The sequence below is a fragment of the Sus scrofa genome, chromosome X, assembly GCF_054392235.1.
Source record: "Sus scrofa isolate SSC_HxYL_T2T_F1_AM1 chromosome X, Sscrofa_HxYL_maternal_Yorkshire_Landrace_v2.0, whole genome shotgun sequence".
NCBI lineage: Eukaryota > Metazoa > Chordata > Mammalia > Artiodactyla > Suidae > Sus > Sus scrofa.
The window spans coordinates 34,106,783-34,132,200 of NC_139401.1; the positions used below are offsets into that span (position 1 = coordinate 34,106,783).

General features: G+C 35.6%; 2 long non-coding RNA genes across 3 annotated transcripts in view; one reads left to right on the forward strand and one right to left on the reverse strand.

The window, feature by feature from the left end:
* LOC110257761 (uncharacterized) overlaps positions 1–5,523 on the reverse strand; it is a 602,847-nt gene extending 597,324 nt beyond the window's left edge. The window contains exon 1 of the long non-coding RNA XR_014835236.1: positions 5,225–5,523. This is a non-coding gene — a long non-coding RNA (uncharacterized LOC110257761). The remainder of the gene's footprint in view (positions 1–5,224) is intronic.
* Positions 5,524–5,548: 25 nt separating this feature from the next.
* The window catches only part of LOC146394535 (uncharacterized), a 149,297-nt gene continuing 129,427 nt past the window's right edge, over positions 5,549–25,418 (forward strand). Inside the window, exons 1-2 of one of the 2 annotated variants that reach the window (XR_014835240.1) lie at positions 5,549–6,138; positions 11,551–15,968. This is a non-coding gene — a long non-coding RNA (uncharacterized LOC146394535). Of the gene's footprint in view, positions 6,139–11,550; positions 15,969–25,418 lie in introns of those variants that run through there. The other variant, XR_014835241.1, reaches the window with a different exon arrangement.

The following is a 25,418-nucleotide window of genomic DNA, read 5'->3' on the forward strand; positions in this document are numbered from 1 at the left end:
GTAGGACTGAGGTCCACATTTTCTTGCTCTCTGTTGGCCAGGGTCCTCTCTCAGCAGCTTAAGGCTGACCACATTCTTTCACATATGCTTCCCTACCATCCACTCCATTTCTTTTCTTTTTTTTTTTTTTTTTTTTTTTTTTTTTGGCAGCACCTGCAGCATGTGGAAGTTCCTGGCCAGGGATTGAACCCCCGCCACAGCAGTAACCCAAGCCACAGCAGTGACTATGCCAGGTCCTTAACCCACTGAGCCACAAAAGAACTTCTCCACTCTGTCTTTAAACAAGCTTTGGTGAATTGATTCCTTCTCACACTTTGAGTCTCTCTGACTTCTCTTTCTTCAGCCAGCTAGAGGAAACTCTATTTTAAAGGGCTCACTTGATTGAGTTAGGCCCACCTGGATAATCTATATTTTAAGGTCAAATGACTTGAGATTTTAATTACCTCTGCAAGATCCCTTCACAAAAATACCTAGATTGTTTGATCGAATAATCAAGGGGGAAGAATCTAGGGGTGGAGGAATCTTTAGAATTTTGCCTACCATATCCAATAACTGATGAAAAAAGATTTTAAGAACAGATGGGAGTAGGGAATTAAGAGGTACAAAGTATTAGGTATAAAACAAGCTATAAGGATATATTATATAAATGGAGAACATAACCAATATTTTATAAATATTATAAATGGAATGTAAACTTTAAAAATTGTAAATCACTATACTGTATACCTATAACTTATATAGTATTTTACATCAACTATAATTCTACTTAAGAAAAGAAAAAAAGAACAAATGGATAAACAAAGCATAGGTAGCTATGGCAGGCTAAAGAAGGTCAAGTACTAAGAAAAAGACGCTATATTGTTAACCTGGTAGAGCATGGAAACTTTTTGAGTGAGCTAATTTGGCAGACTGATGATGCTGAAGAGCGCATTGGAAGAGTGATGAAACTGCAAAGAAATGTAGGTTGAATGGATATCCGGCAAGCAGAAACACTAAATATAGCATAGTAAACAATAAATAGAAATCAATTTCTAGATACATTTATAGTAACACCGAAAAACCCCAAAATAAACAGAAAAACTTTAAAAAGCAGTTAGAAAAGACAGATTACCAAAGAGAAATGACAGTAAAACTAACAAAACAAAACAAAACAAAATGAAATACAAATTAAAAACTCAATAGCAATAACAAAATCCAAATAGAGGAAAGTTATTTTCAAATTGGTAAAGAAAAATATCATCAATCTAATAGTGTGTGCCTAGCAAAGCTGTCTTTTAACAAGGGAAGGAAAATAAAAACATTTTAAGGTACATGAAAACAGAGAAATTTTGCCATAAATAAGCCTACACTGAAGGAACTTCTAAAGTAGGTGTTGAAAATGGTTAACGGTAAAGAAAATAAAAGATAAAAACATAGGAATACCTTAAAAAAATTAGGCATATCTGACAAGTATATTCCATATAAAATAATAATAGCAACATGTTTAATATGTACAGTTCAAAAAAGGGCAGATACGGAGTTCCTGTAGTGGCACAGTGGTTAACGAATCTGACTAGGAACCATGAGGTTTTGGGTTCAATCCCTGGCCTTGCTCAGTGGGTTAGGGATCCGGCGTTGCCGTGAGCTGTGGTGTAGGTCGCGGACACAGCTTGGCTCCTAGGTTGCAGACGCAGCTCAGGTCCCACGTTGCTGTGGCTCTGGCGCAGGCTGGCAGCTACAGCTCTGATTAGACCCGTAGCCTGGGATCCTCCATATGCTGCGGGAGTGGCCCTAGAAAAGGCAAAAAGACAAAAAAAAAAAAAAAAGGGCAGATACTTAACAAAATAAAACACGTATCAAAACTGGGATGGTAAAAGTTAGAGTTCTAAGGTCTTTCAGTTGGTCAGTAGGTATCTGAATTATTAGCTTTAGACTGTATTAAATATTCAGGATAAAGTATCAACTATAACCAGGAAAATAAAATTGCTGTAATTTTCTTTCAAAACGAACAGAAGGAGAAATATGTGAAAGAAAACAAATATAACTCAATCAATCCACACATAAACAAACCAAGAAACCAAGAAAGTAGGAAAATAGCAGTTGAGAGGAAATAAATATAAAAGGAAAGGTAAATTTATAGAAACTAATCCAGGCATTATCAGTACTTATTATCTGTGATGTCATGTATAAAATCTTTCTGGCTAGAAGCCTACATACCATACATGCCCAGAGTAGTGTTTATTGGGGAAAACCCATGGAAATAGGAGTAATAACAGGTGTACCTGTTCTCTGTTGCCCATTGAATTCTAAGGCAAGGAAGAAATATTTCAGGGTAGGCCTAAGACCCTGGAAGAAGTCCTCCCACATGAGATGTGCAGCTCTTAAGCATCATTAATCCATGGGAAGCATTAGTCCCTCCAGTGATTAGATGAAGAGCCAGACTATAATAGCAACTTGATAAGGCAGAACCTTGACTACATCCCTGCCATGCAATATAAGAATTCATGGTAGAGGTAGTATTATCTGTCCCCTCTGCTTCAAGTCATGTGATTACAGCCATAGAACATATCAAAACAACAGCAAGATTTGGCATGTTACCTTCATATGATCAAGGGCTGAAGTCCAAACGTTATTAAGTACAAGAAATGATTTTCTTAGTCAACAGGCCATAACTCATCTCCACAGAACTTTACAGGAATATATGAACTCAACTTTTGTTTCTGGGGACCAACTTGCAGGAGACCAATCTAGGGCAAGTTAATGCTTATCTCTGAAGAATATATGAACTAAGCTTATTAATTAAGACACATATTCAAGTCATATAAAAATATCACATTTCAGCTATATGCTTTTGTAATATATTCACCTAATGCCCAAGGCCAAGTAAAGATTGAAATTAAAATAATTAATATATATGTCAGACAAACACTAATGAAATTACAGTTGAGCCAGTTATACTCATATCAGAAAAAATAAAACTATTCAGGATAGATTTAGTATATTATATATGTGTATGTGTGTGTATCAGTTCTCTAAGAAGATATTAAAATGCTAATTCTTATAAATTGTAAAATACTCTTACAATATGTGAAGCAAAAGTGGCCAGAACTACAAGTTGAAATAGACAATCTGAACAACATAGGTTATTTCAACATAGCTCTTAGTTTCTGGCAAGTCAAATAGAGAAAATAGTAAGATATAGAAAATTTGAACCAAAAACTGTGAACACACTTTAGTTAGTGGCCACAGGCATAACTCTGCAGCAACAAGTGGAGAATAGGTTAGGTATAGACTATATATTTAGAAAAATGGGCATCTAATCCAAAAAACATGTCCCAAAAATATCAAATTAGTAGTATCATACAGACTACTTTTAAATAATTCATTGATCAAAAGAGAAATAAAGGTTTTCTTAATATTCAGAACTAATCAATAATAAAATGCTGTATATCAAAAATGACATGCACTGTAGACCATGAGAATTTTTTAAAATAGACATCTAAATGCTAAAATGAAATTGTCCACATTAAAATAAAATATGGGTGAATTCCTTTATTATCTAGAAAAGGGATTTTAAAAATTCCATACTGTGATCCAAAATTTAGAAGCAAAAAGGGAAATTCTTGATGTTTGATAATATTACAAATATGTATGGTATAAATAAAGAAGAGGAAGGAAGGAAGGGGGAGGGAGGAAGGGAGGAAAGGAGGAGAGAAGGACGAAGAAAAGAAAGGAAGGAGGGATAAGACATGACAAAGTTGGATAAAATATTTGCATCTTATACCACAAATACAGGGCAAATATTGTTATATAAAGGACTTATAAAAACTAAAAAGTTCCGGAGTTCCCGTCGTGGCTCAGTGGTTAACGAATCCGACTAGGGACCATGAGGTTGCGGGTTCGATCCCTGGCCTTGCTCAGTGGGTTAAGGATCCGGCGTTGCCCTGAGCTGTGGTGTGGGTCGCAGACGCGGCTTGGATCCCGCGTTGCTGTGGCTCTGGCGTAGGCCGGTGGCTACAGCTCCGATTGGACCCCTAGCCTGGGAACCTCCATATGCCGCTGGAGCGGCCCCAAAAATGGCAAAAAAAAAAAAAAAAGTTCCAACACCTTAGGGAAAAAACAGGCAAATGATATGGAAAACAGTTCACAGAAAAAGAACAGGCAATGGCCCTTAATTATATGAAGTAATCAGATATATATGTACAATAAGAGAATACAAATTGTAACTACACTGAGGTATCGTTTCTAATCTTAGGAAAAAAAGAACACTTTGACAACATACTCTGTTTTTAAGGTTGTAAGAAACAATTACTTTCATGCATTGCTAATGAAAATGCAAAACCAAACAGCTCTAAGAATTTGATATTAGCCAGTTATTAATTAGCAAAATTACACATTCATTTACTCTTTGATCCAGAAATCCCACTTCTTGGAATCTATTCTTAAGACACACTCACAGAACTATGAAATGATTTATGCATAAGGCTATTTCTTTTCCTACTAATTGCAAAAGCAAAACAGAGTTGTAAAAAATAAAAAGGATGAAAGAAAGACGTTACATCTTTTTGGGTACCTTTTGTGTAACAAAAGTGTGAGAATTCATACACACACTCATACACATGTACATACATATTTACTAATATTTTCCAAAAAACAGTGGAAGGATAAACCAAAAATTAATTAAAAAAATAAACTTTAGATGGGAAAAAGACAAGAGAGAGGTAGTGGGGAGAACAAGGATCAAAACTAGATATTTTCTAGTGTGCCTTATTTTATAATTTTGACCTTAGCACCTTCTTCATTTTTAATACATGTGAAAGATGACATTAACTAAAATAGAAAAAGTGAAGCAATCCCTAAAATAAAAAACAAATTGCAACTCATTAATATTACTTTATATCAAATTTGTGGCATAATAGCAAAGATATTTATCTCAATTAATTTTTAAAAAGACGACTATATATCTGAGTGGGACCGAAAGATCATAAAATTTTAAGTCGCGGCTAGTGGTCCTATTATTAAGTTTGATGTTGGGAGAATTCTAAAACTATTATAAACGCACAAATACTCCACCACACACAAAGTAGATTAATGCATGTAAGTAATTAGGTCACTAGGAACCAGGATTTTCAGTGTAAAGGGACAAGATAAAAACATAAATCAAACACATGAAACAGAATCCTATAATCTCCGTTTAAATTTGGGAAGTCAGTATTATGACATTAGAATGTATTAATTTACTTACTTTTCTTAGAAACTTTTGTTGCATCAACTTTACATTTCCATTTTCTCCTCAAGAGCCTGTGGAAAAACAGGTAAAGACCATTCACTGATGTCTTCACCAGGGAACCACTGAACAGGCACAGAGGGCACCTGTGTGTCCTCAGATCAGTCTGCAACTTCGAATTTAGTAGCAATAAACTCAGGAACTGGAGTCCGGGGTCCATCCAACCTTAAATTCCCCCAGGTCACAGCCTTTCCCTTAAGGGGACCTGCCCGCGCTTCCTTTCCAATCTCTTCACGATCTCCATAGAAATAGATATCATGAGCTCTCGCGGGAGATGGCTCCGTGCATGCGCGGATCCCCCAGCCCAGCGGCAGCCATCTCAGACCCTCTGAGGCGCCTCCTTTGTTGCTGCGGAGGGTGGCAATGTCCGCGAAGCACAGAAGAGAATCTGCCTTGCACAGAACGATAGTAAACAAGTTAAGACACCTCTGTGAGAAGCTGGTGGTCAGCCGACCCTGGCATCAGTATCCGCCAGAAGTCTCAGCTCCCCGAGAATGCTGCCTGGATCTGGTTAGTGAAGCTTCCAGGAGTGAAGTGGCCAGCAATAGAAGTGTCCCTGGTGGAGCCACACCTTTCAGCACAGCCCAGTAGCCAGTATTCCTGAAGGATACGATGCTGATAGCAGCCGGATTTTCAGTAGCAACAGAAACTTCTCCCAGTTTCTCTTCAGCTTTATGATGTAGCTGTCATCACTTTTCTTTCTGTGGATGTACTGTTCGATCTGAAAGTCAAGGTGCTTGGTGCCACCTAAATAGGTCCCTGCAGCAAGGAAGTTTGCACTATGTCAAGGACTTCCAACGTTGTGGAAGTTGCCATTCTGAAAGGAACTGAAGATATTGCCATATGGACTCCTCTCTGGATAGCGTGGAAAGGTAGAACTTCTTTTTCTTCTTATAAAATAAATAAAATAGATGTGTTTTATCTCTCCACTGAAATACCGGAGAAGCTGTGACAATCCAGTAGAAAACGCAAACCTACCACCCAGATATAAATTCCAAATTCCCCATCGTGGCTAACAAACCCGACTAGTATCCATGAGGACACAGGTTCGATTCCTGGCCTTGCTCAGTGGGTTAAGGATCCAGCGTTGCCCTGAGCTGTGGTGTAGGTCCCAGAGGCGGCTTGGATCCAGAGTTGCTGTGGCTATGGTGTAGGCTGGCAGCTACAGCTCTGATTTGACCCTTAGTCTGGAAATCTCCATATGCCACAGGTGCAGCCCTAAAAAGACAAAAGACAAAAAAAAAAAAAAATTTCCAAATATTATTTTCCATTAACAAGAACTACTATGGCCTTAAAGATATATCTTTAAAGATATATCTGTTTCCAAGCTGTGACCAGAAATTTCTAAGATGAGCAGGATCATCTTGTCATTTCTGAAATCCTAGGCTTTTTCATAGACCGTAAAAGTACATAGGAGGCAACTTGAAGGGAATCCTATTAGCACAAGATGGGACAGTTTGAGCTTCAAAAAGAAGTTTGAATACTGGAATATATCAAAGCTATTAAAATCAATAATTATACTTAATATCCTAATTATTCTTAATCCTTCATTGGTCATCTCTTGAGATCTTACTTAGGCAACCAGCTCATTATTCAGGAAATTCATATAAAACAATCAATAGGAATTACACATCTTTATTGATAAAATATCCTTGCCAAAATAAGGTAAACTGAATCAGTTGGGCATCTAAATTTAACTAAAAGTTATATGAATTTTCAGAACAGAAAACAGACTCACAGACTGAAAATAAACTTATGGTTAGCAAAAAGGACAGGCGGTGAGGGGAGGGATGGACTGGAGGTTTGGAATTGGCATATGCACACTGTGGTATTGCAGAATGATTGCCAACGGGGATCTGCTGTAGAGCACAGGGAACTCTACCCAATATTCTCTAATAGTCTATATGGGATAAGAATCTGAAAAAGAATGGATTGTGTACATGTATGGCTAAATCACTTTGTTGTGCAGCAAAAGTTATCACACATTGTAAATCAAGTATACTTCAATAAAGCTTTAAAAAATCACATTGGAAAAATAAATGTGAACAGCAAAAAAAGTTATATGAAATTTTGACAAGTAGAAAAACATTAGAATTTCAGAAAAACAATATAGACACAACAGCATACAAACAATAGAATAAACCAAATATAGAAGTTATGAGATAATAAATGTAAGATCAGAAATTTATGAAATTCAAAACAAATACAAAATAAAGAGAATCAATAAGACAGAAATTTATTGGGAGTTCCTGTCGTGGTGCAGTAAATGAGTCCGCTAGGATCCACCAGGATGCGGGTTCTATCCCTGGCTTCGCTCAGTGGGTCAGGGATCCAGCGTTGCCCAGAGCTGTAGTGTAGGTCTCAGACGCAGCTCAGATCCCCTGTGGCTGTGGCTGTGGTATAGGCCGGCAGCTGTAGCTCTGATTCGACCCCTAGCCTGTGAACTTCCATATGCCTTGGGTGCAGCCCTAAAAAGCAAAAAAAAAAAAAAAAAAAAAAAAAAAACAAATTGATTATTTTAAAAATATAATGCACAGACACTGGCAAAATTAATTGAGAACAGCAGTACATGTAAATAATATGAGGGTTGAAAAAAGGGAAAAGGACATAAGTAGAGATGAAAATCAAATTACAAAGAGAAAGCAGTAAGAATTTTATAATGATAAGCTTGAATATTTACACAAAATAGTCAATTTCCTAGAAAATAAATTATAAAAATTGACTCAAAAACATTATAACAAATAAATTGAGTATTTTAAAATGTAAAATGATAACAAACACCAGGCCTAAGTGGTTTTCAGGAAAATTCTACCAATTGCAAAGGAAAGATAAATATAATCTCGAAAAACACATTTCCAAAGAGAAGGAGAAAAGATTATGCCACAATCCATTTAACGATGAGACTAAGATCTCTATAGCAAAACCTGACCATGGCAGACTGAGAAAAAGAAATTGGAGATGAAATCACTTATTAACATAAAGGCAGATATCCTAGACAAAATATTAGTAAATTTAACCCAGCAGTATATAAAAAACATAATGTATTGAGACCACTTAGACTGTTTAGAAGTTTTTAAGATTTGAATTGTGTTTTCCTAATGGTACTCTTAATTGCCATATTGAGAAGAGACTGACGTGGGAGAAGAGGCAGAAGGTGGGAGAACAGGAGCAGCGTTGCCAGATAAAATTTGTATTGGCTAAATCTGGCAACTCTGATTAAGAGGTTATTGCAGTAATTGAAATGAGAAGTGTCATTGGCTTGTAGACAGTGACAAGGCAGATGATGAGCAGTGATCAGATTCTGGAAACATTTTAATGTTAAATTCAATAGGCTTTTTGGATGGTTTGGCTATGGATTATTTTCCATCTTTCTATCATCACTTGTCCCCACTTTTCTAGGCCATTATTCTCCCCAAATGCAGTTCTGAAACGGCCTCCTAATTGCTGTGTTGCCACTAGCCCTATCCCTCTACAGTTCCAAGTTCCAGTCTAAGTAATATTTCTAAAAACACAAATCTGATTATTCACTGCCTAAGGCCATTTAATGCCTTGCTTTTGCTTTTTGGATAATGTCTGATTCCTAAAAGCCAATGGCATTCATGCAGCAAGGCCATCACTTTACTCTACAACCTCCATCTTCTGTCTAGCTAAGTCCTATTCATCCTCTATTTCTTAGCCTAAATGTGGCATTCTCAAAAGACGATCACTGAGACAGGTTTATTTTCCTTTGTCCATTTCTCCTACCTTATGGATGAATGTTATCATTTATCAATCTACATTATAACCATTTATCTAACTGGATGTTTTCTTAACTGTTTTGTAACTCTGGGGAGGAGAAATTTATAATTATTATCATATCCATAGACCTTGAAGAATGTTTGGCACAGAGTACATAATAAATATTTCAAGTGAATGATTAATAAATTAGCTAATTATGAATTTGCATTTCATATTTGCACAAGGATTATTAAGACCTCCAAAATAACAAATGATATGCTTCATAACAGCACACTAAATAGTGTTCATTATTATATTGCCTAAAAAAACTACATAGAATGAGTTAATTTTTTCTTTAACTTAAAGCGCAAATTTATACATATGTCATAACATAATTATGATAGTGCATATTTTGACATTTTACATTAAAAATAATTCAGGAACTTCATTTGTACAATATGAAAATAAAGTAAACTTTTCTTTCTACATATTTAATTTCACTACCTAAAGATAAGATGATTGAAAATAATAGACACATTAGGAACTTTTTTTCTCTTACTGTAACCAATAGTGAAAGATGATGAAATGACTAAAAGAATTATTTTTAAAAGACAGGAGCATATATAAAATTGGGAGAAGGACTAATAATCTAAATATGTATGTCATTGATTTAATTAACTTCACATAAAAAAATAAAGAATTGGAGTTCCTGCTGTGGCACAATAGGATTGGTGGAGTCTCTGCAGCACCAGGAAGAAGGTTCAATCCCCAGCCCCAGCACAGTGGGTTAAGGATCCAGTGTTACCACAGCTGTGGCTCAGATCCGATCCCTGACTTGGGAACACCATATGTCATGAGGAGACCAAACAAAGGAAAAAATAAATAAAAGAAAAAAAAGAATTAATAGTAGTTCCCGTTGTGGCACAGGGGAAATGAATCCAACTAGGAACCATGAGGTTGGGGGTTCGATCCCTGGCCTCGCTCAGTGGGTTAAGGATTCGGCATTGCCGTGAGCTGTGGTGTAGGTCGCAGACGTGGCTCAGATCCCATGTTGCTGTGGCTGTGGTGTAGGCCGGCAGGTGTTGCTCTGATTTGACTCTCAGCCTAGGAACCTCCATAAGCAGTGGGCTCAGCCTTAAAAGCAAAAAAAAAAAAAAAAAAAAAAAAAAAAAAAAAAAAAAAAAAAGAATTAATAACAAACTGAAAATATTATGAACTCATGCCTGTTTTAAAAGTGGTGTCTTCTATAATTTTAGCTAGAATTTAACCCAGCATTAATCTCATCCTATCTACCAGACCTACTCATGTAGAAAAATCTGATATGCAGCCCCCAGTGCCCAGAATTTATTTTTTGATATTTTTTTTCCTTTGTAAAAATGAACTAGCACTTCTTGGATAATAGTTGATCCTATGACCTGAAACATATTATGGCTGCCCAAAAGTGAGGATTTCAAAGTCAGCATGATTAATACAAGGACAAATAAGCTCAGTTAAGAAAGGGTTCTTATCATCTAAATTTTGACAATATATGAATAACAGGGAAAATACTACTGTAATTATTTGGAGCAAGTTGAGTCTGTGAATAAAACTATAACTCTTTAGTTATAATCATAGCAGGAAGTTTAGCATCAAGTTTTAACAACAAGAAATTTATAGTAAAAATGAAAGGTGATATAGTAATTTAATTGTTTAATTTTAATAAGGGACTATGATGTATATAATCTTTTTTCATTAAATAATTATCTTTTTATGAAGAGTAAAATCGTACCTTTCTCAATATTTGTTATGTTTAGGAAAATTAAGACCCTTCAGAAAGAAATTTATTATAATTATAATTGGTAATCTCCCTCCATATATAGGAAGATAGAAATTCCAACTGGTTTTTGCAAGATGAAGAATGAACTAAATATCAGATTCCTTTAACCAAGATATGAAACTGAATGAGGACCCTAAATATAACGAGATGATGACAAGGCTTACTAATCTCTGATAATGATTACAGACCATATCAATGTACAATATTTAATAGGCAGCAAACTATAAACCATTAAACAAGTGAGAGTAAAAGCACAAATTACTTTGGAAATGCTGACCAAAATATAGGATACAAAAACTTAAGAGAAAAGGCCTAAGTTTGACTTTACTTGAGCTTTATTATTAAAATACTGGGATCAGGAGCTACAATTTGAATTACCTTAAAGAGTGCAACTGTATACCATACCCCATTCAAGAAGTGATTAATTGATATCCAGAACCTGCAACTTTGACTAGTCTTGACATTTGACATATTTCCAAACTAAATACCAATATGACCATAGTTACGAACTTCACAAGTCTGCTTTGTGAGACAGAATTACTATTTCATTAGAATAACTTCCTAAAAGTAAAAGAGTTCCACCAAATGTGTATAAAAATCTTAAATATTTAAATATAATTTGCCCAAACTTTATTCATAAAGTCTGTAATAATATACCTCATAAAGACAACCAAAGACACCAAGACAATTGGTTGCCTCCCCTATGTCTATTCTGTCCTTCTTTACTAACAGAAAGCATGTTTCATTCTAGATTGCAATGTGCCCAGCCCAAAACTACATTTCCCAGTGCCCTTGTGCCCAGGAATGAATAAGATGAAGCATAAATTAGGTAAGTGTTCTGGATATTCTCCATTCTTCTTGAAATAAGGACATGAGGTTAGGGCTATAGCAGGAATCTTAGAACCAGAGAACTTGATAATTAAGATCACTTGATAAGGATGATGACAACTTTGGAATTACCGAAACTGCCTTGGATTACATATACATGTAACTTATTTTAGGTGAGAAAGAAATAAACCTCTATCATATTAAAGCTATTTATTTATGTTCTTGTAAGGAATCCTTTTTTTAAAATAATTTTACAAAAATATTAATTCTTTGTTTAATTTTAACTTCTTTGTGGTTTACTACCAGTTCCTCTTTTACCAGATTTATATATTTGTGAGCTCTTTTTTCTATCTTATCCAATTACAAAATTTTTAATAAATAATACATGCAGTGACTCAAGATTTGTATCCCTTTCTGAGAACTCTTCTCAGATTATCCAGACCCAACCACTTTCTTTGAAATTTCAAATTTTTATTTAAATGTTTCAAAGAATACTCATATTTTAAAATATCTGAAACTGTACATGTAACCTCCCCAGTGCTGACGTACCTCTGTTAACATGTTTTGTCTTAGGGAAAATCATTAATGTCCAATAAATTACACACATGCAAGAACTAATTTCCAGATTGTTATATATTTAAGATGTCTACTTTTTCCATCTCCATTACCACCATTCTAATTCACCATCTCTGGAGGTGTACAAATAAAAATAAAACTATTGTTTCCCTATATACAAAAGTCAAAATTATCCCATTTTAACCTATTCTTCAATCCTTCAACCAATATGAACTTTTAAAAATGTGAATCTAAACATATACCTCATATACACACAAAGCACATGCACGTGCATGAGCACACACACACACACACACACACAAATACACACACCTTAAATCAATCAATGGGTTCCCATAATTTTCAGATAAAGAAACCAAAAATGTTAATATGGCCTATAAGGCCATGCATGCTCTAGCCCCTACCACTTTCCATGCATCATGAGATTCTATGACATCATGTGACTTTTTTCTCCTCCTCTACAGAGGCTTCTTTCAGTTCCATTCCCATGTCATGGTTACTCCCTTCCCAGAATATTTGGATATACTTTCCCTTTAATCCCAGTGATCTGATTATTCTTACTCATTCTTTAGTTCTCAACACAATGAAAATGTTTTCAGGAATCCTTTTTGATTCCCTATCTGGGTCCTTTCTCCCAGTTATACACTCTCTAGAAATGTACCAGTACAACAAGTATCACCTTCATGTAACATATGAAATTTGGCCCACCTTTTTATCCTCAGTGCCTAGCATAATGTCTGACCATAATAATGGAACTACAGATAGCTATCACTAAATAGGTGATGAATAAATAAATAAATATTTCATATTTATACTGGCTAGAATATATCTTAAAGTGTTTCTTCTGAGAGAAGATGGATGGTTCACTTTCTCTACCCTACATACTACCTGTCTATGTTGACAAACAACCTGACATATAAATATTTTTTACTGCTTCTCTCTTTAAAAATAATGTAGATTTTACTCTATTTTCTTCTGCATTTATTATTGTAGAAGTTTCAAAGGTCATTTCTATTCTCTTAAGTAAAAGTGTCATTTTCTGCCTTCTCGATTGTAAAATTATTATTTTCTTAAAACATCTTACAAATACACTAGGATGAGATGAGGTATTTTTCTTGGTAAATAATTCATCTTATAAGTCAGACCTTTCTTCAGTTGTGTAATGTTTTCTTAAATTATATCTTATGTTGACTTTCTTTCATTATCTTCTGGTTTTGATCTCATCCTTAGGAATATAAATTTTCTCACTCTCTCTTATGTTTTGTAATTGTCATCTTCTTTTTCTGTTATCCTATATTCAGGAACAGCGTCTTAAGTTTGTCTTCCACATGATAGATTTGGTCTCTGCAACGTATCACTACACTTTATTGTTTTAAAGACTAGATTTCAATCTACAATATTAAATCATTTGTCATATTTTCTTGTCTCACTGCACTCTCTATTCACTTCTTCCTGACTTTAAAATCAACTCAATTTTGTTCATGATTTCTTGTGTTTTCATGAGAGCTTTCAACACTCTTACTGAGAACAAAGTATCAGCTTCCTAAAATTAATTTCACTTAATGTGGTGCACCTTTCTCCAAAAGAGTTGGGTTTTCTTTGGTTTTGTCATTGCTGTTGTTTGTGAAACTTGTAGATATCCATGAAATAGAAGATATAAAACTTTTGTGTTATGCGAGTATCAAGTCTAAATCAATGAATTCTCCTTTCTCATACTAGCCAAGTGATTACTATTGGAATTAATTTCTTAATTTGCAATACAAGGTGATAACTGATTAGCCCATCCCATAACTGGTGCAAAATAGTTATTGTTGCTATTTTGTAATTGTATCTGTTTCATGTAAGTTTTCTGGTCTAAAGGGGGATATCTTGGTTTCACTGCCTGGTTATATGCCCATGAGGAAGTGATTTTTCTGGATATTCTTAGAAATTATTTTTCTTTTGTTAGCAGAGGTAGTAAATAAAGAACTATATTCTCCAAAAGACACCATTCCCAAAGTTCTCTCAACTCAGAATAGGCCTGATTGTAGAATGAAAGGCATGAATGGGGCAGGAGGACAGATGATACTGTTCTCTTTTTCAGCGGGAGAGTGAAGCAGTTTAATAGATGGAAGAGAAAGTTTTTATGGTCCCTTCTTCCCTCCATATCTCTGTTGTCCACACCAATATCCTGCCTCATGACATCACCTCAGTAAATAAAAACACTTCTTTGAGCTCTGTTGATTAAAAATTCCTACTTTCCAATACTGTTAAAAGTTTGAAATTTGGGGGAAGATATAATATGTATTCCAGTGGTCAGAGAGCAAATTAGTAGTTATTATCTGCCATCATAACTTGAAAATCCCTACATAGCATCTACAATGTTCTTACAGAGAAAATTATTAAAGGTTCCAAAAACTAACTGACAAAGTCTCTGTTGGTGTGCATATAAATGGAATATCTAGACCACCTATCGGTATTCGATTTTTTTGTATTTTCAATTAAATTTGAATTTCCAATAATATGTCTATATTTATAGCCAAAAGATCAATTAAAACGTTAACATGTACTATAAATGACAAAATATATACTCATAGGCAATGTCATATCTTTTGTTTCCTTTATTCAACAGTACATTGAGTAGTGTAGCTAGTATTTATGGGAAAATGAATCTGTTTGATCAATCTGAATTGTTGGTACTGGGGTAATACTAGCCAATAACTTATTCTCATGCTCTCAATTTCTTGTTTGAACTCATTGCATTGAAGGCAAAGACTTTTAGAAGACAAATTTTAATTTTTTGTGTATTTAATTATTCCTCTATACTAACTGCCTTTGATTATCTCTTTCTCAGTAGGAGAAAATGTTGTCCTCTTATCCATGCAGTCACAGCACATATAATAAAACAAAACTCCTACTGCTACAATAATTAACATAAGTGTATGTGACAATTTTGTGGAGATTATTTAATGATTTAAAACTCTTAGTTGGGTGTTCCAATCAGGGCTGAGCAGAAACGAACCCGACTAGGATCCCTGAGGATATGTGTTTGATCCCTGGCCTTGCTCAGTTGGTTAAGGAACCAGTGTTGGCATGAGCTGTGGTGTAGGCAGCAATGCGGCTCGGATCCTGCATTGCTGTGGCTATGGCACAAGCCGGCAGCTACAACTCTGATTTGACCCCTAGCCTGGGAACTTCCATATGCTGCAGGTGCAGCCTTAAAAAGAAAAAAAAAAGTCATTGTTGTTTACTGATTCATAATAGAAAAAGTGTTTCTCTTTCAAACTTATTTTGTTTTCTAAAGGATTTTGGTAGAATAGGTATATGAATAATTTTTTAATAACTATTTCAGAGTTTTTATGGGTTAGATATAAATGTTATTTATTTTTAACTTATACTTTAAATGATCCACAATAGAATTTGAGAGAACCTATAAAAATATGCAAGAAAAGTGCTAATGAAGGGTCTTTACAAATGTTGAATTTATAAAAAGTAATAGAATAGTGACCTGTGGTAACCGTTTCAGTCATTTACTAAACATTAAATTTTGCTAGCACAAAATAAAAACAGAACAATTTCATTAAATAGAAGGAAATTTCAAACTTTATATGAGAATTGCCTTTATCTGTTTAAGAATTTCTTATATTACCACAGTGTTAAATTGACTTAGAGAAGGCCCATTCATTTATTCACTTCATTTAACATTTATGTATTGAGCACTTACAATGTACCAGACACATATACTAAGTGGCAGGTTATAGCAGGAAATAAAAATACAGACAAAAATCTCTGACCTCATGAAGTTTATACTTCAATGAGGAAAAAAGAAAAATTAACAAGTTAAAAGTAAGGTATATATAATATGTTGATATGTGCTTAGGAAAGTCTAAGGACTATAGTTAGGGAGTGAGTATTCAAATTAAGATAGCAGTGTGAGTACTCAAATTAAGATAGCAAAGGACCTTATTCTCACTCACGTGAAATGACAAAATATCTTCACATATCCAAGTAATTTTGCATGCAGACAAGGGCAGCATTTTTCTTACAAACAGCTTTGAATTAGTTCATGAGCCTTAGCAAATAGTTGATAAAAACCCCAGAGTCCCATATTGTAGAATATGGTATACATACTTTACATAGGAAATTTATAAGTGCAAGTGTATTTAGTGACCTACCCTAGCCAGAGAAAAATTTCAGTATTGTTCCTGTGGGAAAAAAATTGTGATTTTGTGCAATACTATTTCCCAGGAGCCTTTTAGGTTTGAATCAACTACTAAATATACATTGAAATAACTATGCAAATGTCCACAGTAGCTTCATTAGTGTTTACAATACAAACATTAGAAAATATCTACCAACAACAATTTTGGTTTGGGCAGATTTACTAATATTCTGACATTTCTGAAAATAATTGGAATATAGCATCAGTTATTTCTACAGACAATTCCTGATTCATGATATCAAGACCATTTAATCTACGTTCAGAATGCTTATCATCCTCTTTGCCACCAGAAGGATACACATCTAATTAAACCAAAGACTGCATCAGAAAATTTAAATATAACTCAAAGTAAAAAGAGACTAAAATCTAGCCTTATTTTCTATTCTACGGTATTGAAACCTTATGTGATTACCTGGATGAATTCTTATATTTAAATTAAAATGCCAGCTTTTGTAAACATCAATAGCTTATATGGGTCAAAGTATTACTTTTTAAAAGTTTAAAATTACCTAAATGTAAAATAAACATATCTCAAAGATTTTATTAGTTAAATAAACTAATTAATAGAAACCACTAAGATGGGAAAACTGGCTTTAAGAACATTTGATGAAATGGGTTTATATAGTCTATCAAGAAAACCATCTAAAAAATTTTTATAGTAAGACTGCTAGGTTAGATACAAAACTCATTATTGCCCTATGGGGCAGTTAAACCATAATCATCAGGGTTATCTTTTCTATCTTTTCTATCAGATAGAAAAAAAAATTTTTTTTTGCTTTTTTTTTTAGGGCCACACCCACGGCAAATGGAAGTTCCCAGACTAGGGGTTGAATCGGGGCTACAGGTCCCCGCCTACACCAGAACAGCAACACAGGATCTGAGTCACGTCTGTGACCTACACCACAGCTCACGGCAACACCAGATCCTTAACCCACTGAGCGAAGCCAGGGATCTAACCCGCATCCTCATGGACAGTAGTCAGATTCATTTCCACTACGCCATAATGGGAACACCCCAGGTAGAAATTTATATGTTAATTAGGTAACTTCATATTGTCTGGGTTCTAATCAAGTAGTAAATAGCAAAGTCAAACAGATACATTCCCCTAGAAAATTTTATATATATATATATATATATATAAAATCCTGGGGTGAGTTTATTAAACGTTATCTTAGCAGAACACTGAAAAGATATACCACCCCCCTTTTTTGCCATTTTCCCAATTTTAAGAATTTTCTTAATCTCCCTGTCTTAGTTCAAGCTGGTATAACAAATACAATAGACTGAGTGGCTTAAACAACAAACATTTACTTCTCACAGTACTGGAAGCTGGGAAGTCCAAGATTAGCATGCTAGCATGATCAGGTTCTGGAGAGGACCCCTTCTTGATTTGCAAATGACCATCTTCTTGCTGTGTCCTCACATGATAGAGAGAGAGAGAGATCATCTCTCTCATGTCTCTTTTTATAAGGGCACTAATCCTATTCATGAGGGTTTCACCTTCATGAGCTAATTACATTCCAAAGGCCCCACATCCAAATACCATCACATTGGGGATTAGGATTTCAACTTTTGAATTTTTGGGGGATGCAAACTTTCAGTCCATAGCATTCCCTGCTTGGGTCATAAATAATCTCCAAATACACATCAGAGTGAAAGGTTGGCCTCATTACAGTTCAGACTGATTACTTTCACAGATGCAATAAGAGGTATTAAATAACCAAAAAGTTTCTTAGATGGTATAGTATTTAAAAGATACTAATGCAAAACTGTTAGCTTTTTGAATTGAATTATAGTTGCTATACAATATTATATAAATGTACAATAGAGTGATTCACAATTTTTAAAAGTTATACTCCACTGATAGTTATTATAAAATATTGCCTATATTCCCCATGTGGTACAATATATCCTTGTAGCTTATTTTTTTAATTTTTGTATTAAAGTATAGTTGATTTACAATGTTGTGCCAATTTCTGCTGTAGAGCAAAGTGACCCAGTCATAGATATATATACATTACTTTTCTTATCTTATATCATGATCTGTCACAGGTGATTACATATAGTTCCCCATGCTACACAGCAGGACCTCATTGCTTATGCATTCTAAATGTAATAGTTTGCATCTAGTAACCCCAAACTCCCAGTCAATCCCAGTCCATCACCCCTCCCCATTGGCAACCACAAGTCCATTGTGTAGGTCTGTGAGTCTGTCTCTGTTTTGTAGATAGGTTCTTTTGTGCCATGTTTTAGGTTCCATATATAAGTGATATCATATGGTATTTGTCTTTCTCTTTCTGACTTACTTCACTTAGTATGAGAATCTCTAGTTCCATCTGTATTGCTTCCAATGGCATTATATTGTTCTTTTTACGGCTGAGTCGTTTTCCATTGTATACACATATATCACATCTTCTTAATACACTCATTTGTCAATTGACATTTAGGTTTTTCCCATGTCTTAGCTATTGTGAATAGTGCTTGCAGCTTATTTTATACCTAATAGTTTGTACCTCTTAATTCCCTACCTTTATATTATCCCTCCTCCTTCCCCTCTCCCCACTAGTAACCACTAGCTTGTTCTCTTTAACTGTGAGTCTGCTTTAAACTATTAGCTTTTGTTTATAAAGTGTATTATAGAATCCAAGATTACACCATTTAAAAGACTCTATAAAGTCTTGTCTAGGAAGTCAAGGGTAAGAGAATCTCCTCTATGGGTGGTTGGAGTTAGAAGATTTAAGCTATTATGTATAGACTGGGTAAACAACAAGGTCCTACTGTATAGCACCGGGAACTATATTCAATATCCTGTGATAAACCATAATGGAAAAGGATATTAAAAAGAATGTATATGTATATATAACTTAATCAGCTTGCTGTACAGCAGAAATTAATACATTGTAAATTAACTATACTTTAATTAAAAAGAAAGAAAGAAAATCTCTCCCCTGGATTTTACTGTAGTACCCATGGAAGTTGTAAATTCTTTTCTGCTCAAAGTCCCCCAAATATGCTAAGGTTCCTGGTCACCCAAGAGGAACTGGGTGGCTTTATTTATCACTTGTGAGGCTGGAGCCCTATATAAGTCAAGTACCAGACCAGTTTCCTGTGAGGATTTTATGGGCATTGGTTAATTTGCTTTTTGCCAGTAGGCTTGCTGTATCCAATTAAAAGTGATTTATTTGCAGATATAACACTGTAGTATGTCTGGTGGCACAATCAACTTTTCTAACATAAGGTAAAATGGAGACTGATTCCATTGAAATAATGAAATTAAGTATTCACCTGGAATCAATAGATTGCCACAGAGTTCCCACTGTAGTGCCAGTGGTATCATTTGCATCTCTAGAGCCGAAGATGCACGTTCAATCCCTGGCCTGCCATAGTGGTTAAGGATCCTGTGTTGCTACAGCTGCAGTGTAGGTCGCAACTGCAGCTTGGACCTGGCCCCTGGCTCAGGAGCTCTGTGTGCTTCAGGGCAGCCAAAAAAGAGAAAAAAAATAATAATAATAAAGAAAATAGATTGCAAGATATTTCTCCAGTAAAGATGAGATCACTCAGGACCAGAGAATTGCATTTAGGGATCTACAACCAAGTGCCCCTGCATGGCAAGGGAAGGAGAATGATTTTATAGTAGGGAGAAGGATGTTGAAAGGGCCATAGTAAGCAGAGTCCATGGGTTTTCACTGGCTGAGTCCTTGTCAGGAAAGAAGAGTCTGTCTTTTTGCCACTGAGCTCTGCTATCACTGCAGGGTGAAGAGCTCCTCTTTCTAGTCTCCCAACTCCTGAATTGAGGTTTCTGTTTTGTTTTACAGTTTTTTTTTTGGTTTTTGTTTGTTTTTTTAATATATTTCCCCATTTTTTATCAAAATCTTACTCTGTAAGCATTGCTGATCAAGAGTCAGGTTTTCTAGTTTCGGTGGTTTTTTCCCCTAGGAAAATTCTAGGAAAAATATTTCCTGACTGTAGTTCTCACTTTGGAGGGGTGTGTACAGATTGGAAATCTATTAAGGTCACATCTGAGTAATAAAGAGTTGGAGGAAGAACTCTCAGGCACTTTTGATTTGAAGTCCATACAACATTAAGATCATTGATATTGGAGATCATCTGAAGTGTTATATCCTCATCAAAGTTTTGGTGACAAACTTCTAACAAGCTTGGTCTGGATATCTTGAGAAAGCTGTTTCATCAGATGTCATCTGCTTAAATTCTGAGAAATCTTCATTTTCAGGTCACTTGATGGTGTGCAGGTCTAGTCAGGGTTCAACACTTTCTTTAAGTATGCCATATGAATCCAAGAGTCTGTTCCATGGAGTTTGGTGGCATGAGGACTGGTTAGTAGTACCTGATAGTGACCTTTCCAGTGAGATTAAAGGGAGTTTTTTTGGAAGTGTTTTTTTTCCAATAGACAAAATTTCCAGGTTGCAAAGTATGGTCCTCAAGGTGTTCATCTGAGGGAGCACTGTGAAAAGATTATTCTACCAAAACATGGTTATTTTTGATAAAAGCAGTTAAGCCTTTGCAATATTGGAGTCTCTCCTTTTATCAGGTTTGGGTCAAAAGCAGAAGTCAAGTATATTGGGTATCCTGTGGCTATCTTAAAGGGTAAGAGTTTATGAGTTCCAAAAAGGGTAGATTTGAGAAGGACCATTGGCAATGCTTTTAACCAAGGTATTTAAAAGGCCTCTACAAATTTTAGCAATTGAGGATTCAATGTGGTAAGCACAGTGAAAGTGTTGTAAAACTGGCCAAATAGTATAGACTTGTCAAAGCACCTGGCCTATAAAACAGGTTTCTCAATCATGAATTTCAAGAAAAGTTTTTCCAGGTAGGGTTAATTCTTCCCAAAAGGCATAGAAAAGGTAGTAACCTCTCTGCAAGGGAAGGCTTTAGTCCAGTGTGTCAACATACAGACCATGACTAAAACATATTTATATCCATTAGATTGAGGAAGTTGTTTGAAATCCATTTGCCAAACCTCCAGTTGTCCCTTAAGCAGCTTAAAATGTCAGGGAGCAATATGAACAGACTTCCCTGGGATGTACTTTGGACAAGTGGGACAAGTAAAGCAGACATTTTCTGCAGCCTTGTTAATGTTTCCCCATCAATACTGATTCATGAAGACTATCATTTTTGTCAATAAACCAATGGTTTAATGCATGTACAGTTGTAAGGAGTAGGAATTTTAGAGTCTTCAGTAGGACTAGGTTGTTATTTAATCCAAACCTGAACTTTCTCTTTTCATCAAACCAACAATTGTTGAATTTCTATCCCTTTTGCACTTTTCTGAGACCAACTGTTGGGCCTCTCTAGCCAGTTTTTCTAAATTATCATTCAGAGGAAATATCCCTCTGGACCATGACAGAGGTTTAGCTGCTATTAGTCCCTTTAAAAGCAGCATTCCTTGCAGAAATATCAGCATGGTGAGTTCCTTTAGCTTCCAGAAAGTCAAGTTTAGAATGCCCTAGAATCTTAAGAATTGCTAAAGTGGCAGGTAAAAGTATTTCATTCGGTAATTCCTGACCATAAGGGTCATTTTTAATTTCATTTCCACTGGAAGTAAGGAAGATACATTATTTCCACAATATTCCAAAATCATGAGCTACTATGAAAGCATATCTACTATGAGTATAAGTATTGGCAGTTTCATCCTTGGTTAAAGTATAAGCCCTTGTAAGAGCATATTTTGGCCCATCAGGCCAAAGCGTCCATAGGTAAAGATGCTGTCTCAACAACTCAAAAGGAGTTGTAATAGCATACCTGGCACAATATTTGCCATTGTCACCTTTTAAATAATAACCATCAGTGAACCCTGACAAGTAAATGTTGCCCAATGGAATTTTCTAGAGATCATTACAAGGAGTTAGGAGGTGGCCTGTCAGCATTAAGCACTCATGAGGGGCCCCACTGGTAATGGAAGAGAAAAGAGTAGCCAGATTAAGGTTATTACAATGTAAAATAGTTATGTGAGGGGCAGTTAACAAAAGGACTTCAGAGGAGGTGAAGTGGCTGCCTGAAAAATATTGAAAGTGATGAGAATTCAGGAGAATTTCTACTGCATGAGGTACAAAAATGGTTAAAGGGATCCCAAAACAACTTTCTCAGTGGCTTTAACCAAAAGGAGAAAGTATCAGTAATGGCTATAAGGCAAGAGCCATGTGCCATAGGGTCCTGTTGCTGGCCGTAATACCCTATGGGTCCTGGTGTTTTCTGGTGAGAACATAAGGAAAAGGAAATCTGATATTTGGGGTGCCCAAGGGCAGGTAAGTTCATCAAACTCTCCTTTAAGGCCTTAAAGCCTATGTCATCCATTTCTTCCCATAAAATTGTGTTGGGGTTTTTATTGTAGAGTAAAACATATAGATGTTTGGGCATAAGAGAGAAATTTGGAGCCCAGTTTTGGCAGTCACCAACTAGCCTGAGAAAACCTCACAGTTGGCACTTAGTTTGGGTTTTGGGGAAACTTAGGACACCATGAAGTCCATCTGGATCTAAGTGTAACCCTTGTTGTGATATTAGATGCCTTAAATATCAAAGCTGAGTTTGGGTGAACTGCATTTTTTCCCTGATGGAGGCTAAAAGGGCTTAAGGTTAAAAGCCTTAGCAAGTGGATGCTGTCTTCCTGTGAAGAGTCTTAAGAAGAGCAAGGAAGCAAAACATCCCCATATTACAACAGAATAGAATCTCTAGGGAAGTTTATGTCATCCAAATCAACCCTCAGGATTTGCTAGAAATAAGGACTCTCAGTAAAATTCTGAAGCATTACTGTCTAGGTGAATTATTTTTCTTCCCAAGTGAAGGCAAAACAGTATTGGCTAACTTCATCTACTGGAATATTAAAGAACACACTGCATAACTCAGTTACAGTAGAAAATTTACTTCTGGTAAGAATGGATGACAGTAACAACAGAGTTAGTAACAACAGGGTTAGAGACAATAGAATGCTGAGAGATAGCAATGTTTATTGCTTGAATGTCCAGGACAAACCTACACCCCATAATGGATGTTGATATTCTAAATTGCCTTTGGTCTGGCCTGTCCATTTAGTTAGAAATGCACATAAGAAAGGACCATGTTTTTTAAACATAAAATCAGCTAGAAGTGGCGAGGGGGAGTCAAGATATTTAGATAACTAGGATCCCTCCTTCTCAGAGGTTTTTCCTCTAGACTGAAAAATCAATCTTTAAACAGGTCAAATGACTCAACTCACACAGATTTCAAGCCAGTCTCAACTAGTCTTAAGGAGATAGTTTGGTCCTGGAGGACCTGGCCTTTTTTTTTTAGCCAGTCTCCAGAGGACAGCGCTTCCAAATAGGCCAAAGGCTGAAAAACTAACAGAGTTCCATTCAAAGTAGCCTCTTCTCAAAAGAATTGGGCCAAAGGCATTTTCAGCCAGCTTCAATTAAAACAGTCTGATCTCAAGATAAGACCGAAATATCAAACAAGTACTCACATACAGAACAAGGCCTTAACCAGAAACCTTGAGGTAGATCCCAAATAAAGCCTGAGGAGCTTCAAACACAAAGATAATATGAACTCTGATCCAGGAGAAAGACATATCTTAAAACTCCAGGGTCTGCAAAAAAAGCAGTGAATGACAATGAGCTCAGTTGTGCAAATGCCACCTTGTACTCACCAGGCCAGAACCACTGGGAGTCTTCTGTGGTGCCCATATGGTTCACCAAAATGTTGAAGTGAAATCAATAGATTGCCAGGTATTTCTCCAGCAAAGATGGAACTATTCAAAATCAGCAGATAATTGAGGTTTGGAGTCTACAGCTATGATAAACCAGCCCCATGCAAATCTTCCTTCTCTGAAAGGGAAGGAATACACTTTTATGGAGAGGAAAAGGAAGTTGGGAAGGCCATAGTAAACAAAGAGTCCATGGGTTTTCATTGGCTGAGTCCTTGCCAGGACTCCAGAATATTCCTTTGGATATCATATTGGTAGTCAGCTTTCATGAAGTCATCTTGTTAAATAAAAAAAAGCCCTACAAAGCTTGATTTAGTCCTTTGGTATAGTTGGAAAGATTTCTAAGTGGTACCAGCTTAATAGTCTTCAATCAAAAGTCTATTCTTTGATGTATTATTTGATGTACCCTTTAAGATACCTGGTAGGGTCCTTTCCTTGAGACCTGGAGACTGACCTTCTTTGTTGAAAACATGGTTTCTAACCTTTGGGTCTTCAAGTAAGAACCAGAGGAAAACAAAGTTCACCTGTAAGTGAGAGTAAATATCTGTTGTTAAGTTATTAGAGTAATTAATAATATCAAAATGGAAGAGAGGCATTGGAGTGTACAGCACATAACTATTTCATGAGATTTTAATCCCTTTTCCCTTGAGGGTAAGAATCAAATATTATGAGTAATGAGCACATTGACGAATACCCAAGCCCTTGCTGTGAAGTGTAAAATCTCTTAAATGTTTATATTAAAAACATTTTACATGTGCAAAATTAGCCTAGGTAAGGATGAGCTCCTCTTATTTTTTGAGTATTATTCTCATTCGTCTTTTATAATACTATTGAGCTAAATAATATGGAGCAAACCAAATAAACCTAAATATTTATAATACTTTTTTTTTTCTTTACAACATACTGGGAAATCTCAAAAACACTTTCAGGTGTAAAGATGTCTTATTTTTTTAAAAAAAATTAAAGGTCTGATATTGAGAGCACAAAATCAAAACAGTTATTAAAGGAGATTTAGGGTGTTCCTTTCATGGCTCAGAGGATTAAGAACCCAACAAGTATCCATGAGGATTCAGATTTGTTCCCTGGCCTTGCTGAGTGGTTTAAGGATCTGACATCATCACAAATGCAGCATAGGTTGCAGATGTGGCTCAGATCTAGCATTGCTGTGGCTGTGGTGTAGGTTGGCAGCTGCAGCTCCAATTCGAACTCTAGCCCAGGAACTTCCATATGCCGCAGGTGTGGCCCTAAAAAGAAAAAAATAAAATAAAAGAGACTTAAGTACTTAAGATAGAATGATGGGCATCTGAGAAACAATATTTTC